The following is an 18,463-nucleotide window of genomic DNA, read 5'->3' on the forward strand; positions in this document are numbered from 1 at the left end:
AAATGTCCAGCAATAGATGAATGCATAAAGAAGATGTGGTACATATACACAATAGAATATTATTCAGCTATAAATGAGCCTGCCATTTGCAACAACATGGATGGACCTAGAGGGTATTCATACTAAGTGAAATAAACCAGACAGAGAAAGACAAATACCATATGATTTCATTTCTTTGTGGAATCTAAAAACAAAACCAAACAAAACAAGTTAACAAAATAGCAGTAGACCCACAGACACTGAGAAGAGATAGGTGGTTACCATGGGGGAGAGATTGGGATTGGTGTGTGGGAAGTGTGAGGGGGGGAAAAAAAAGAAAACCTAGTATTTTTAGTGTTAATAAGACAGAATGTTAAACAAACGTTTACATAAAGACATAAGGCACATTCTGTGAGTTCTTTATATGTTAAAACAGTTAAATCAATAATCTGTTCCATTTTCCCAAAATGCATTAATGTAAAGGAGCCACTGTTTAGTTCTCAAAAATAGCCAGTAAATTATATCCAATCCTGCTAATATCGAGGAGGATGCTTTTTGAAAGTATTTCAGTTTCAACCTTGGTTTCAGAAAGAGGTAAAAGAGCCAGTAAAATAGAATTCTGGTGCCTAATATGTGGTGTAACTTAAATGAATCAAAAAAATGAATAGTAAATTATCTTCAGAAAATCATCTATCTCTTTCTTTTGTTAATCTCTCCACACATCTGGGGGAGAATACAAGAATGTAAGCAGTAAGATTCAATGTTTCTTAACAGTTTCTTCCCCTTTTAGTCATTGATGCCCAATGTTATCTTAGCAGAGAATTATGAACAAAATTCTAAATAATATTATTGATCTCCAATATTATTGATCTATCAATATTATTGATAAAAAAGTCTTTTACAAGCCTTTAAGCAGAATGTTTTCAAGATTCCAGATTCAGAAAAAAGGAGGACAGACATACATAGGATCTTGTATTTTCCTAATTAATTTTACAAATTGCTAGTTCAGAGTAGGTTCCCTCTCAAAAGCTGTATCGTGTTAGTATGGGTTAGTATAGTATTATTGTGGTGCTTGACCTTTCTATAAACAACGGCATTCAACCACAGAAATCCACTCCAGGTTCCTCACTGTTTTCTTGAATGAAACTAATCCTTGAAAATGAAATGCATTTGAGAGAAAATATGGGGCAAACATACCATTTTTAGAACCTACATATTGATTCTACCAGTATTTGAATCACCAAACACCTTATTCATCTGAACATTAAAATTCTTCAAATAAAATAGTAAATAATAGCTGTAGTTACAATAATCCAATAATTGACTTGTCAAGCAACAATATTTACTCAGGAATTAGGATGGTGAAGTACAAAGGGGTCCATTAGTAAATGACCTTGAATGACAGAAAAAGAAAATTTTATTTGATTCAGAAATTAAAAACATGTATAAAGGTAAGGAGTTAAGGAAAAAATTAAAATTAGAGACACAGAGTGTATATGTATATGTGTGTATACATATACTACAAGTATAAGATAATAAAGATATGAACAAGAAATCATTCACTTAAGAATTATTTACTAGAACCCCTCTTCATACCATGTACTATGCTAGGAAGACACCAGCTATTTAAAAATTAATGAAACAGACATGGTTCCTGACTTTTTGGAGCATTCAGTCCAGTGGGGGATGCTGACAAGTAAAAAAGAAACATTGCAGTATCAATATAAGTGCTATGATGAGTGCTGTGAAGTAGTATGTTTGGGTCCCATGGCAGCGTCTGGGAGAGGCACCTGGGCGTGTGCTGCTCAAGTAAAACTTCCTGGGGAAGTGCAATCGAGCTGATCACACAGGAGTCACGTGAAAAGTGATTAAGGATGGTTTCTGAAACTGAGGAAACTGAACATGTCAAGGTCTTAAGATAAAAGAACATGGCATTTTCTTGGATTTGAAAGTATTTTAGCCTGGAGAGCCTAAACTTTGGTCCATTGGTAGTGGTAAAAATGAAATAGGAAGAATATGAAGGTAAGCAGGGCCAGGTCACTGAAGGCATTGTATCTGTTGAGACTAGTTATATATAATGAAAGGAGAGGAATGGAGAAAATCCACAGCAAAGAAAATGGTAATGTTTGTGAGAAAGCTATCCCCTCTGGAGCTCCATCTCCTCTCCTATATGGTGGACAAAATTAGGACGTTTGAGTCAATAATCTCTAAGAGCATGATATGTTCTGACACTGTCAATCCATGAACTAGACGAATCTGGCAATAAAACCGAACTGTGAAGCAAAGAAATACCCTATAAGGGCAAGGATCTGATTATCGAATGAACTCTTCACTATAAAATCACAGACACTGTTAAATTTATGTCAAATAAAAATGTCAAGTATAACAATCATATTTTACCCAGGTGAGTTCCTCCTCCTAACCAAATACACCAAGAACAGAAACCCAAAGGGAGATCTTTTAGCCCTGTATGTATTAAAGTACACCTGAACAAACACAAGCTCCATGCAAGCATTTCTGCCTTAGCCGTGACATAAATAAAAAAGAGTTTAGATGATAGCATTTGTATTGTTGTTTTTAGAGTACTACCCTAAAAATTACTTTCCATGGTTAAGCTGAATACTAAGAGTTTCAACTTTGGGGAATAGCATTTTTTAAGTTGAAAAAAATTAGGTGTGAGATATGAAATTATATTGGAAAATTGAATCCCTTTGCTATTATATTGTTTGGGTGTTTTCTGAGCATCTGGAGAACCTAGATAAAATGGTTATTATGGCAAATGCATTCAGATGCCATTTTGCAAGCATGTTTCTGTGATAATGGAAAAGGCCCAAAAACTCCATGCAGATAAACTGCTGGTTCAAAAATCAAGAAACCCTGGTCTAGTTACATTTCTGCTACTTGCCAAATGTGTGACATTGGACAAGTCATTTGTTGGTTCTGAGGGTTAGTTTTTTCAGCTATAAAAGAATGGAAATACATACGGCACTGGCATCAACTTCTCAGCTACATTATGAAGTTCCTCTAAAAGCACAGATGCAAAAGCAATTTTCAAATGCTAAAGTACTTTATAAATCCAAGAGATTATTATAGACACTGTACCCTTACATCTGAACAAACCAAAGACAGAGTAGGATTCCCATTTCTGATTGAACCACAACATAAAAATGACATGTGCTATTACAGGGAATTTAAGTAAGAAAGACCAAGACTGAGCATAATCCTCACAGTTCATAGAATACTTGGAGGAAGAGTGTTCCCTTTTTATGTACTTGAGCATAGCTCACATATTACTACTTCTCCATTAAAGGAAAATTTTTACCACATATACTTGGAAAAATATCAAGTCATTTTAAGCCTCATGAAAGTCAAAATATCTTAATCCAAAGCTATTGGTGGCAGCAGCATAGTTTGTAAATTTCCGAATAAACCGTGAAAAAAAATCACAAAACTAAGTAGATAACAAGATAGCAAAACCAAAACCTCATGAATAAATTTATACTTGGTAACAAAGGACCCCTAAAGGCAAAATAGAAGCAAGCAGTAAGAAATCACTAATAGGCACAAAGCCTACATGGTATCATTGACTATGCAGGAGGAAACAGAGTGGAACAAAAGAGACTAGGAATAACCCAAGAACAAAAATACACCAAAATATGTACCAGGTACTTACTGGAAACCACAGTGGCTAATATAAGAAGAGGAGCTAACAATGGGAGTGATTATTTTCAAACCAACTATCAGTTGAACAGAAGAGCCAAAGGTCAGTCTAAAGTGGCTCAAGGAGTATGAGCACCTCTGAACACAAAACTGAGCAGCCAATAGCTCCATTCTAGAACAGGACCCTGCACAAAGGAGGAACAATTGGGAGTAGAATCAGAAATGACCTAGATAAGGACAACAGAAACAAAGGAAAGAGAAAAGAAAGGGAAAAAGGCAGGAAATGTCAGAAAGCAAACTCCATATTTTAAAATGTGACACAAAACAACAGGAGAAGTTATTCAGTGAAGTTATAAAAACTATCCTGAACTAAAAGTTCATGGAAATCAATTTGGGATAAATATGATCAATAAGAAAGGATCATGGTCAAATCCCATAAAAAGTTACTAAAAGAAAAATTTTAATAAGGAGCAAAATAATGTCCTTACCAACAACAAAAATAACACCAGAAAAAAAGTCCACAAAGCTAATCAAAACCCTAGCTAATCAATTATTTCAGAGCATGCTAAAAGATATCAAATAGTGATATAAGACATGAAAAAGCAATATAAATTAGAATTAGAAAAACACTATAATGTGTTGATGGAACTCAAGACAGATACAAGAGAACAATATTTTCAGAAATAAAGATCATACCAGAAGGAAGAAAAAGAGAAACACAACACATAATGTCTTAAGATAAAAGTTGAAAAGAAAAATTTTAAATAAAAGATGTAAAGGAGATAAAAGAGGAAATGAAAGAGGTAACTATTGAAGATAGACAAAAACTATTCAACATATGAATAATAGTTTTAGGAAAACTAAAGAAACAAAACAGAAAAAAAAATACTAAAAAACTATAATTAAAAGAAACATTCCTGAAATAAAAGTATGAAAGAATTGAAATTACATATTGACAAGCACACCATGTAACTGACCAATCCAGAACAGTCAAAACTAAAATGCATTCCAGTAAAATTTTTGGAATTAAAAAAAAAGTCTGTAGGGATTCTAGAAAAAAAGAAAGTGATTTATAAGGAAAAAATAACTAAAATGACCATCAGATTTTTCTTCATCAATGCTTTTATGCCCTAAGAAAATGGAATAACAAATTTAAGATAAACAAGTAATAGAATATATGTTAAGGATTTTATATGCAGATAAACTGAATTTAAATTACAAACGGCACAAAAAAAGTGTTATTAATGTGCAAAAACTGGTAATACTGCTCCCACAAACTTTTCCTGAGGACTCTATAAATGAATGAAATTCAGTCAACCAAAATGACTAGAGAGCTTTCAAGATAAATTATCATGATTATCTGTAGAACTAATGCTAAATGGGGATTAAGAAGGAGAGGCTATAATAAGAATGGCTTTATGCTGTAACAATGTAGATATGTTGCAACTACTTTTAAAAAGGGGAGAATATGGGGAAAACAAAGGCAAAAATGAAATTGATGGTCACTGTACTTGTATTACTATTTTGAGACTATTTTATGTACAACATGGGATAAAGCAAATGAGTAATTTAGGAATATTCTAATTCTACTTCCCTTCATGTCCTCAAGAACTAGTATATTCAGTGTGGAAGAAAGAAAATAATAAAAGTGAGAGAAGGGTTAAAGTACAAGCCCTATAGTCCTGAATTAAAAGCATGATATTGATCCTCTCAATTATTTTGCCCTTAGATAAAAAACTAAATACAGCTCTGTTCACTGAAAAACCATATAACAATGATCCACCCAGCAGTAAATGAGCATTCTTGGTGCCCAGAATATGACTTTGAACTACAATTTTTCCAGGTCTAGTGCAGGAACTCAGTGAGACAATCCTGGAACACTTTGATGAGCTAGGTACCCAGGAAAAAATAAAAAACATGTTCAAAGAACTCAAAAGCCAACTTGAAAACACTGCCATTGTACAAAATTCGAGCTTAAATAAGGATATGATTGAAACTAATAAAATATATTTAAATTCATAATGGTACTTTTAATGAACTAATTGTCACTTTCAGAGGATGACAGAAAACTAATTCATCCTCTTAAAAGTCAGTATCCTAAAAACTGATAGAGGAAAAGAAACAAGCATTTACCCTGCTTTTCCTTGATAAACTGTAGTACTGTATAACCAACTAGCATATGAAGCTGCTTAGTTTTTTTTTAAGGCATTTCAAATATTAAATTTAAAATAAATGACAAAATTGGACTACTGTCAATTTGTAACAATAAACTATTGGATCTAGGCACTGAGCATCATGACTACTTATAATCACAGACAGACAATCAAACATTATATGCTTCCTAATTAAAGAAAACAAAACACAACAAAACCTCACCACCTGTAATCTTGACAAAGGAATCCAGCCTGAGTCTGATCACACTTGAGAATCCAACTACCATCTGGAAATACAAAGGACAGAGAAACAAAATGGACAGAAAAACATATTGAACTGTGTCATGAATATGCAATTAGAAACTACAGAAAGTATGAGAAACTCAACAGGTCAAACAGACTGGGATTTTCAAAAATAAATTGAGTGGAAGAAAGTGATGAAGGGAACATCTTTTGCTTACCACAGACAAAGGATATATTGTTGTTAACCAAACAGACTGACCAAAATGAACAAACAAAGCCCAGAGGCTTGGAGGACAGTGAAAATTCTCTGTATGATATTACAATGATCAATACATTTCCCTATACATTTGTCCAAACTAACAGAATGTATAACACCAAAAGTGAACCATAATGTAACTATGGACTTTGGTTGGTTATTATGAGTCAATACAGGTTCATCAGCTGTAACAAAAGTACGACTCATAGAAAATGTTGATGGCCATACTTCACACTGTATACCCCAATCAGGCTAACTTACCATCTTCTCCCACTAGATGGCAGACATATACCAAGTTTCAACAGGTGTTAATAGGAATAAGGCATAAAAAATGCCATTTATAACCCAGTAAATTATGGCCAGACAAGGAGCTGTTTACAGCAGGGATGAAGGATAGGTACTGCAAATGGCTCCCTCAACTCTCTTTGGGTCCTTAGTGGCCATTCTTAGCCCTCACTTAAGGCAGCCCATAAATGCAGTTACCTGTACTTTGGCAGATTTGAGGGAGGCAGAAGCAATGCAGACATAGAAGAGGGTATGGTCCACTACTGACAGGAAGGGTCTAAAGGGCCCTTTGAAAGTCACAAGTATCCAGATGTTGGTTGATTTAATAAGGGCAGACACAGAGAAATTGCTTGAAAAGGTAAAAAAATCTTACTGGAAGCTGTGGCAACAATTGAAGCTGAATCAGCAGTTTTGGCTGTGGAGGACCAAGAAGCAGAGGCCAGAAACAGAGTCACAAGCTCGGCCTGTGCACCTGCAAGATTTCCTGCTGGAGAGTGAGCCAACCATGCCTGAACCTGTACAGAAAGATGATTGGGCAATACATTTTGACTGAGGGGAGGCTCAAGGCACCAGCCTTGGGGGACCAGGGGTAACCCTGGTCTTAGCTGCATTGGAGAAACTGCCAATGATGTGGCTGTACCATTATATTGATGATATCATGCTTACTTTTAATTCTCTTATGGACCTAGAAGGTCCAGCACCTAGACTGTTATAATATCTAAGAGGAGAAAGGATGGGCTGTGGCATTATTACAAGAGTTCTGAGGTCTTTTAGGCTACTGAAGAATGTTTATCCTTCACTTAGCACAAATTCTGAAGCCTTTATACCATTTGGTACATAAAGACATTAGATGGGGCTCAGATGAGACATGTGTGTCTGCTTTTACAGCAGCAAAATGGGTAGTCAAGTCCATGTAGGCCTTGAGTGTGATGGCCTATCAATACCCTGTGAGTTGGATGTTCATGTGACCAAAGACGGTTATGGCTGGGGTCTCTAGCAGCAGCTTGAACGAACTCACTAAACTATTGCATTCTGATCACAACTCTGGAAAGGAGCAGAGGTATGGTACACCTTAACAGAGAAATACTGTGTACCATGCCTTGCTGGCTACAGAGCCCATCACTGGAATGGCCCCAGTAAAGGTAATAACCACCTATCCCACAGTGGGTTGGGTATAAGACTGGACCCAAAAGCCATAGAGTGGCATGGCAAAGGCACCTACGCTGGCCAAGTGGGGTGCATACCTATAGCAATTTAGTGCCCTCTATACTAGCTGCTTGGGTGAAGAATTCCAATGCTTATTTTGGCCAATGACATACACCAGTGAAAGGCAGGAAGAATTTGCTTTACAGCCATTAGTAACAGAGAGTCCCTATCAGGAGGGAGGAGCCCCTATATCCAAAGACACATGATACACAGATGGCTCCAGCTGTGGGTAGTGCCCAAATGGAGGGCTGTAGCTTTCCATCTTAAGACTGAGACAATATGGGAGGAAGATGGTGAGGGGAAGAGAACTCAACAGGCAGAGTTGCAGGCAGTGTGGCTTGTGATCACCTAGGAGCTCTCCCTAATAGTTCTCTGTACTGACAGCTGAGCCATCTAGTGAGGCCTGACTCTGTGGCTACCAACATGGTACCATGCCAAATGACTGGTTGGTCACTGACCCCTTTGGGTGCAAGAGTTGTGACAAGACTTACTTTTCCTGTGTTGTGCAGACCAGCAAATGAGCAAAAGAGGCCTAGAGCATCTCTTTGCAGCCTATGGCCTACCACATGTAATTGAGAGTTATCAAGCACCCAATTTACTGGACATGCACTATAAGAATGGGTACAACAATTAGGGATAAAATGGAAGTTTCATGTACCATATAATCCTCCTGGGGCAGGCATGCTATAGAGCTACAAAGCTTTGTTGAAATCTGGCCTGAAGTCAGACACCAATAGTCTATGGGGATAGTCAGTCCACTTACAGAGAGACCTACGGTGTTTGAATGAAAAACCCCATTTGAATGAAAGTGACATTGAGCCCCATAGACATTCTAACACACATTGCTGCCTTGCCTATATAACTGCAAGTACAAACCAGAGAGGAATCACTGAAGCTAGGGTTTGGCCACCAGAATAATATCTTGCTACCAACATTGACTGCAGTAAACCCTGGAGATCCCGTTCAGTGGACATGGCCTTGGATGTTCTGACATGTGGACCAGCGATGACTGGGCCTCTTGTCACCTTGGGGACAAGACCTAGAAGCTGGCCTCCTATGTAGTCCTAGAGTGGTCTCCAAAGATCATGGTAGAGTACCCTAAGCATCCGAAAGGTAAGGACATCTTGCCAAGGATTTTTGTTTTATTTTTATGGCCAGTGTATGTACCTCCAGAAGCACTATATATAGACCCCTCAGTACCCTGCACAGGGAGAGGGGTAAAGGTATGGTATACTAGACCTGGATGAAATCCCCTTCCTGCCACAGTCCTATCACAAGACCACTCTATCACATGCATCCTACCTAATGGACAAGATCTGCCTATGTTAGTGTCATTAAAATATGTGTCTTATTGCCCTTGAGGTTAATTTCCTCTAATGCCTTTGTGGATTGAGCACACACCCTAGCAAAAAACTATTACTCGCTGGGGTGCACACAGCTCCCTATCAGTACCGCTACTGGCCTCCCAAGGAAAGTGTGAATCATGAACTGGGACTAGTTTGGATACAGCTGGAATGACCTCTTGGTGGCAATCAATCTCCTCAGGCTTGAGAACAACTATTATTATTATTATTTTTATTCTTACAAGCTTCCAGCTTTCTTGCATAGGGGCCATCACAGAAGACTGATTTCTCCCATGGAAAGTGTGAGTTATGAACTCATCTGAGTAGAGCTGGTATGAATACAGTTGGAATGACCATCAAACTCCTTAAGTTTGAGGATTATTATAATTTTTGTTGTTATCTGTATCATAATTTTCATTCTTATTTGTATGTCATTATCCTCATTTGCTGTTGTGGAATCTGGTTACAATGCTACAGCTTTATCACAGGGACCATTACAGAAGATTGAGGGTACATAGGTTGTGAGGCAAGAGTTCTGGAGGGGTGGAGTTTAGGAAAAATGAAAGTTCCAGTGGTCAGGATCCTCACCTGATCCTAAACGATTTGATGATATAATTGGCCTACTGCATAGGCTAATGCTTATACATCCTTTGGTAATGAGCCATTATTGACCATGTTACTATATAAAGAGCTCTGCCCAGGAAGCAGAGATAGAGATGGACTTTACACATGCCAAAGGCAGACATGATTCCAGCACTCAACCTGCCTCCATGATATTAAAGCATGATATAAACACTTTTACCCCTAAAATTCCATTGTTATTTATCTCACCAAAAGCAGAGTGAACTAGCCCAGGGACAATCCCCCTCAGGAAGATAACACTTTAAACTTACACAAATCAAGTATATCTTAATAAAGGTGTGAGAGTTCTCTTCATATTGGTTTTCTGAAGTTTGCTATGATGTACTTAGGTGTGACTTTACTTGTATTAATCCTGCTTGTGTAGTTCTAAACTTGTGGTTTCTTTCTCAGTTAGCTGAATAAAGAATCAACATGCTAAATCTTCTTCAGGGAGTATAATCTTTAGTCAGTTATTTAATGCTAAGTAAAGTCCTGGCTGAAATAAATGAGATAATTGACTATAGTTAACATCTCTAAGGAATACCTGAGATCAGTTGCGTATCATCCATATACTCTTAGGGTTTAGCTAAGATTGCTAGAGAAAAGTGTCATGTGATATAAATAAGCTATATAACTTTACTTTTAAAATTTGTATCTTTCCATACCTCAGTGGGAAAAAAAGTCCCAGATGAGAAATCTGTTTTAGAATTTACCATAAAGAAAAACCTTTATTTCTCTTGGACAATTTTTTTATTCCCCACAGCCTGAAAGTTTACCTTCAGCCTATAAATTTGCCTTCACAGCCCATGTTTATTTATCATTCCTGCCTTGGTAATTTTATTTTCATTTTTAACAAATATAAATGTTATGTTTTGTTAACCTTCCTAGGCATAGAACCAGTAAATTAATGCAGAAAACAAAACACATATACAACCACAGAAGAGAGAATAAAGCACAAAAAGAAAGAGAGAAGACAGACAAGTACCATAAAATAGCATCCATCCCAATATGTGATACTCTTAAGGTAGTGGCTCTTCACTAGGAGTGTGTTTGCTCACCAGGGAATGTACGGCAATGTTTGAAGACACTTATTTATTGTCACAACTGGGAGGGCACTACTGGCACCTAGTGGGTAGAGTCAGCTTTTGAGCACTCCAGTGAACTCAAGTTTAAGTAGGTAACTAAAGAATTTATTTGCTTACAATATGTTTGGTCCTCTGGGTAAATACTCCATATTAAAAATATGTTTAATTTCATGTATTACTGTCAGAATATTCAGCTAACATCCTCCCATAGCTGCAGTGGAAATCAGGTCCTGCTAAGAAATCATCCTCAAAGACAGAATGTGCTACTTCAAACTACTGGCTTGAAAACATCATAGGCTTTTCAAATAAGTTCTTAAAATAACATTTTACATAAATGGCTTAGCACTATTTCTCATCAAATGGTAAAATAAACTGACTGACTAGCATTCTAATCACATCATAGTAACAAGTGATATGTTAAACTGAATAACATGATCTTAATGCTCGTCACAGAACCACCGTGAAGTCTGACTAAGTAGACAGTCCTGAACTTGAGAAGACCATAGACTGACTGAATAAGTAACAAAGGTTCAATTAATGCCACACTCCTCAAACTTTAGGTTAAAGAGAAATGGCAGCTAGAAAATGTTGACATCCTGATGGGCTTCAGATCTGAAAAGGTGCTAATTTTTAACATAACTAAGTTTTCAAAGATCCCTTTCAATATAAAGTTAAATTCACACTCTCAATTGCTGAATATCAATTCTGAGGTCAATCAGACTATGCTCAGTGTTTCCAGAAGAATTAGACTGCCTTTCAAATATTGTACATATACCTCAAGTAAATTTGCTTCACATTCTGCATTAAAGGCATTAAAAAAAAATAAGAACAAGGTAAGGTTGCTTGACAATTCCACTGTAAGGCTCCTTATGGAGTTTAGAGATTTAGAAAGATACCATGGTTTTAATGCCTCAGAATTATACTCATGAATATGCCAGAAACCTTAAAAAATTTCTTTTTTGCTTCAATTCAGAGAAATGTGAAATATAGGTCTTTGCCATTAACACTGTGTGGGACATAATGATTCACCTTTATTTGTGATGTTGTTAGTACTAAAATACCCAAATGCAAGCACTGAATAACTTGAAATAAGGCTATAAAACCTACTAGAAGAATTTGATTAAAATGTTATACATTTGTGGTTCCCTTTTAGTTTGGCATATGTAGAAAGAGGGATGAGTATATACATACATGTATGTGAATGTCTTTAGAATTGTACTCTTAATGAATAAAACAAAATACATAAGCTTTTTAACAACCAGAATATAACAGCTGTCCAAGTCACTATAGCCTGAAGTTATCTTTATATTTCCCAAACAGCTATACCACTTAATGGAAATTAATCATACATCATCTTATTTCAACTACAGGGGCTACTGAAATCTAATGCACTCTTGTTATTTAATTTAATGTGGATTTTTTTCCCTATTACATTGTATGTTATTTGAAGTTAAGCCATATTTCTCCTATATAATCTTGAAACTAGTGCCACATTCTCAGTCTGCATTATATATATATATGATGACTAGTTCAATAAAAGTAGAAATCTGGCTTTCAGACAGTTTTTAAAAAGATGTCCACATCTCAAAAATATAATCCTTCCATGACTTTTTAAGATTCAAAAAGCTTTCTGTGAAAAACTAGATGCTTATAGTATCTGTCTACACTCTCACTGATAGCTCTCTGCTGTGTGTTTGGTTCATTCCACTTTCTGAATCACCTTACTGCACCATCAAATCACTCAAGGTAATTGTCCCATTGCAAGGATGATGCTGTTTCACTGCTTGTGAATAAGGATTTCAGTGTTTCTAATGAAGTTTAGTAAAGTAATGTGAGATTGGTTTGAGACTTGAAAATACTACCTTTTAAATCTATGATGAGAATTTGGGTAATCTGATATGGTCTGTTTGGATTTCCATTGTTCATGGGTTAGGTATCCTCCAACTGCTTATTCTATGGCAGGTTTTGCTCTGATAGACATTAGATATTAGGTATCTGATAGATATTAGGTAAGAATATTAGTTTATTCTTTATCAAAACCCTATGGGGTAAGCAATATTCTCATACTTATATCACAGATAATATAACTGAAGTATAGAGAAGCAGTCAAGGTCACACAGTTAGAAAGGGGTTGAAGCCAGGTGTTTAAGGGAAGTTTTATGTAAGTCTGAGATGTGGATACTTTTGCCTGAGTATAAATTACGCATCTTGCAATAAGGAGAGGAGATATGTAAGGTCTGCAAAGTACTCATGAGAAGTGTTTCCCTATCCCAAAAGTATGTTTATTTACCATTTAATGTATCTTCTTGAAAAAGCCTGTTGACCTATTGAATTACAAAAGGAAATCACCAAAGCTAAACATATCTGCTGCAGGAGAGGTAAAATGAGAAGGTTCTGATCACCTCTCTTCTTTCTCACAATCACCTACTTGTATCTTCAGAACTTGGTTATGGTCAGACCTCACTAGATCCACTCCTAAAGTAAGCCCCAAAATATTGGGAAATATTATTTTACATGCCTTTTATATGCAATACCCTTTTAAATGCCAATCACTGTTTCAAGTTCTTCACATACAACTGCTACTAAAAGGGTAGTTGTCAGCAACTCACAATGAAGTACAGACATTGAGAATAAGCATTTAGAAGCTTTTATAGTAAATTATAAGAGTAATTTTTTCTGTTCAATCTGCGTTTTAGAATTCAGACTAGTATTTGTCTCCTTGTGTCTTCATTTCATTTTTCTAGTAATCCATTATATTATGTTTTTAAAAATATCAGTAAGGAGCCAAGATGGCGGCGTGAGTAGAGCAGCGGAAATCTCCTCCCAAATCCACATATATCTATGAAAATATAACAAAGACAACTCTTCCTAGAATAAAGACCAGAAGACACAGGACACCATCCAGACCACATCCACACCTGTGAGAACCCAGCGCCTTGTAAAGGGGGTAAGATACAAGCCCCGGCCCCGCGGGACCCGAGCTCCCCTCCCTCCAGCTCCCGGCGGGAGAAGAGCAGGCAGAGCGGGAGGGAGACGGAGCCCAGGACAACTGAACACCCAGCCCCAGCCATCCGGGGAGGAGCGCAGACACAGCACGTGCCCAGGGGACCCTGGATACTGGGGGAACAGGGCAGCAAGAACAGTGAGCGGATACCAGAGGCCTGGCGCCGGAGGACATAAGAAAAGCGAGTGGTCATTTTTTTTTTTTTTTTTTTTTTGCTGTTTTGCTATGGCGAGCGCTTTTTGGAAGTCTTAAAGGGATAGGGACCCCAATACTAGGGAAACAGGGCAGCAAGACTGGTGAGCAGATGCCTGAGGATGGCGCCGGAGAATAAAGAAAAACGAGCTGCCATTTTTTATTTTATTTTTTTGTTTTTTTAATTTTACAAATATTTTTATTTTTATTTTTTGTGGTCGTTTTGTTTTGGCGGGTGCTTTTTGGAAGTCTTAAAGGGGCAGGGCGGGACACTTAATCCAGAGGTAGAGAATCCGGGGATCTCTGGGCACCCTACTCCCCTGGGCTGCAGAGAGCTCGGAGGCCCCGTACAGAGATAAATAGCCTCCAAGCCGCTCACCCTCCAACAGGAATCCACCATTTTGGAGCAGAGGCCCAAGCCAGGCCACGCCCACAGCAACAGCAGAGACAAACTCCATAGCAGCCGGGCAGGAAGCAGAAGCCCTCTCTGTGCGCAGCTACCTAGCACAAGCCACTAGAGGTCGCTGTTCTCCCAGGAAAGGAGGGCCACACACCAACAAGAAGGGAAGTTCTTCCAGCCGTCACTCGTCCCAGCTCTGCAAACTAGTCCTATCACCATGAAAAGGAAAAACTACAGGCAGACAAAGATCACAGAGACAACACCAGAGAAGGAGACAGACCTAACCAGTCTTCCTGACAAAGAATTCAAAATAAGAATCATAAACATGCTGACAGAGATGCAGAGAAATACGCAAGAGAAATGGGATGAAGTCCGGAGGGAGATCACAGATGCCAGAAAGGAGATCGCAGAAATGAAACAAACTCTGGAAGGGTTTATAAGCAGAATGGATAGGACGCAAGAGGCCATTGATGGAATTGAAACCAGAGAACAGGAACACATAGAAGCTGACATAGAGAGAGACAAAAGGATCTCCAGGAATGAAACAATGTTAAGAGAACTGTGTGACCAATCCAAAAGGAAGAATATCCATATTACAGGGGTACTAGAAGAAGAAGAGAGAGGAAAAGGGATGGAAAGTATCTTGGAAGAAATAATTGCTGAAAACTTCCCCACACTGGGGGAGGAAATAATCGAACAGACCACGGAAATACACAGAATCCCCAACAGAAAGGATCCAAGGAGGACAACACAAAGACACATAATAATTAAAATGGCAAAGATCAAGGACAAGGAAAGAGTTTTAAAGGCAGCTAGAGAGAAAAAGGTCACCTATAAAGGAAAACCCATCAGGCTAACATCAGACTTCTCGACAGAAACCTTACAGGCCAGAAGAGAATTGCATGATATATTAAATGCAATGAAACAGAAGGGCCTTGAACCAGGGATACTGTATCCAGCATGACAATCATTCAAATATGACGGTGGGATTTAACAATTCCCAGACAAACAAAAGCTGAGGGAATTTGCTTCCCACAAACCACCTCTAAAAAGCATCTTAAAGGGACTGCTCTAGATGGGAGCACTAATAGAAAGAGTACAGAACAAAACACCCAACATATGAAGAATCGAGGAGGAGGAATAAGAAGGGAGAGAAGAAAAGAATCTCCAGAGAGTGTATATAACAGCTCAATAAGTGAGCTAAGATAGGAAATTAGATACTAAAGAGGCTAACCTTGAATCTTTGGTAAACACGAATTTAAAGCCTGCAATGGCAATAAGTACATATCTTTCAATAGTCACCCTAAATGTTAATGGACTGAATGCACCAATCAAAAGACACAGAGTAATAGAATGGATAAAAAAGCAAGACCCATCTACATGCTGCTTAAAGAAACTCACCTCAAACCCAAAGACATGTACAGACTAAAAGTCAAGGGATGGAAAAACATATTTCAGGCAAACAAAAGCGAGAAGAAAGCAGGGGTTGCAGTACTAATATCAGACAAAATAGACTTCAAAGCAAAGAAAGTAACAAGAGATAAAGAAGGACACTACATAATGATAAAGGGCTCAGTCCAACAAGAGGATATAACCATTCTAAATATATATGCACCCAACACAGGAGCACCAGCATATGTGAAACAAATACTAACAGAACTAAAGGGGGAAATAGACTGCAATGCATTCATTCTAGGAAACTTCAACACACCACTCACCCCAAAGGATAGATCCACCGGGCAGAAAATAAGTAAGGACACGGAAGCACTTAACAACACAGTAGAGCAGATGGAACTAATAGACATCTATAGAACTCTACATCCAAAAGCAACAGAATATACATTCTTCTCAAGTGCACATGGAACATTCTCCAGAATAGACCACATACTAGGCAACAAAAAGAGCATCAGTAAATTCCAAAAGATTTAAATCCTACCAACCAACTTTTCAGAACACAAAGGCATAAAACTAAAAATAAACTGTACAAAGAAAGCAAAAAGGCTCACAAACACACGGAGGCTTAACAACACGCTACTAAATAATCAATGGATCAATGACCAAATCAAAATGGAGATCCAGCAATATCTGGAAACAAATGACAACAACAACACTAAGACCCAACTTGTGTGGGACACAGCAAAAGCAGTCTTAACAGGAAAGTATACAGCAATCCAAGCATATTTAAAAAAGGAAGGACAATCCCAAATGAATGGTCTAATGTCACAATTATCGAAATTGGAAAAAGAAGAACAAATGAGGCCTAAGGTCAGCAGAAGGAGGGACATAATAAAGATCAGAGAAGAAATAAATAAAATTGAGAAGAATAAAACAATAGCAAAAATCAATGAAACAAAGAGCTGGTTCTTTGAGAAAATAAACAAAATAGATAAGCCTCTAGCCAGACTTATTAAGAGGAAAAGAGAGTCAATACAAATCAACAGTATCAGAAACAAGAAAGGAAAAATCACAACGGACCCCACAGAAATACAAAGAATTATTAGAGAATACTATGAAAACCTATATGGTAACAAGCTGGGAAACCTAGGAGAAATGGACAACTTCCTAGAAAAATACAACCTTCCAAGACTGACCCAGAAAGAAACAGAAAATCTAAACAGACCAATTACCAGCAACAAAATTAAAGTGGTAATCAAAAAACTACCAAAGAACAAAACCCCCAGACCAGATAGATTTACCTCAGAATTTTATCAGACATATAGGGAAGACATAATATCCATTCTCCTTAAAGTTTTCCAAAAAGTAGAGGAGGAGGGGATACTCCCAACTCATTCTATGAAGCTAACAACACCCTAATACCAAAACCAGGCAAAGACCCCACCAAAAAAGAAAACTACAGACCAATATCCCTGATGAACGTTGATGCAAAAATACTCAACAAAATATTAGCAAACCAAATTCAAAAATACATCAAAAGGATCGTACACCATGACCAAGTGGGATTCATCCCAGGGTTGCAAGGATGGCACAACATTCGAAAGTCCATCAACATCATCCACCACATCAACAAAAAGACAGACAAAAATCACATGATCATCTCCATAGATGCTGAAAAAACATTTGACAAAGTTCAACATCCATTCATGATAAAAACTCTCAGCAAAATGGGAATAGAGGGCAAGTACCTCAACATAATAAAGGCCATATATCATAAACCCACAGCCAACATTATATTGAATAGCGAGAAGCTGAAAGCATTTCCGCTGAGATCGGGAACTAGACAGGGATGCCCACTCTCCCCACTGTTATTTAACATAGTACTGGAGGTCCTAGCCACGGCAATCAGACAAAACAAAAAAATACAAGGAATCCAGATTGGCAAAGAAGAAGTCAAACTGTCACTATTTGCAGATGACATGATACTGTACATAAAAACCCTAAAGACTCCACCCCAAAACTACTAGAACTGATATCGGAATACAGCAAAGTTGCAGGATACAAAATCAACACACAGAAATCTGTGGCTTTCCTATACACTAGCAATGAAGAAACAGAAAGAGAAATCAGGAAAACAACTCCATTCACAATTGCATCAAAAAAAATAAAATACCTAGGAATAAACCTAACCAAAAAAGTGAAAGACTTATACTCTGAAAACTACAAGTCACTCTTAAGAGAAATTAAAGGGGACACTAACAGATGGAAACTCATCCCATGCTCGTGGCTAGGAAGAATTAATATCGTCAAGATGCCCATCCTGCCCAAAGCAATATACAGATTTGATGCAATCCCTATGAAACTACCAGCAACATTCTTCAATGAACTAGAACAAATAATTCAAAAATTCATATGGAAACACCAAAAACCCCGAATAGCCAAAGCAATCCTAAGAAAGAAGAATAAAGTAGGGGGGATCTCACTCCCCAACTTCAAGCTCTACTATAAAGCCATAGTAATCAAGACAATTTGGTACTGGCACAAGAACAGAGCACAGACCAATGGAACAGGCTAGAGAATCCAGACATTAACCCAGACATATATGGTCAATTAATATTCCATAAAGGAGCCATGGACATAC

The 18,463-nt window shown here is 37.5% G+C and overlaps 1 long non-coding RNA gene across 5 annotated transcripts in view; it reads right to left on the bottom strand.

Moving 5' to 3' along the window:
- LOC118932334 (uncharacterized) overlaps nt 1-18,463 on the bottom strand; it is a 925,389-nt gene that overhangs the window by 683,835 nt on the left and 223,091 nt on the right. For all 5 annotated transcript variants that reach the window (XR_008994104.1, XR_008994103.1, XR_008994106.1 and 2 more), the window contains exon 3: nt 6,019-6,079. This is a non-coding gene — a long non-coding RNA (uncharacterized LOC118932334). The remainder of the gene's footprint in view (nt 1-6,018; nt 6,080-18,463) is intronic.

This window comes from Manis pentadactyla, chromosome 2 (genome assembly GCF_030020395.1).
Source record: "Manis pentadactyla isolate mManPen7 chromosome 2, mManPen7.hap1, whole genome shotgun sequence".
Classification (NCBI taxonomy): Eukaryota; Metazoa; Chordata; class Mammalia; order Pholidota; family Manidae; genus Manis; species Manis pentadactyla.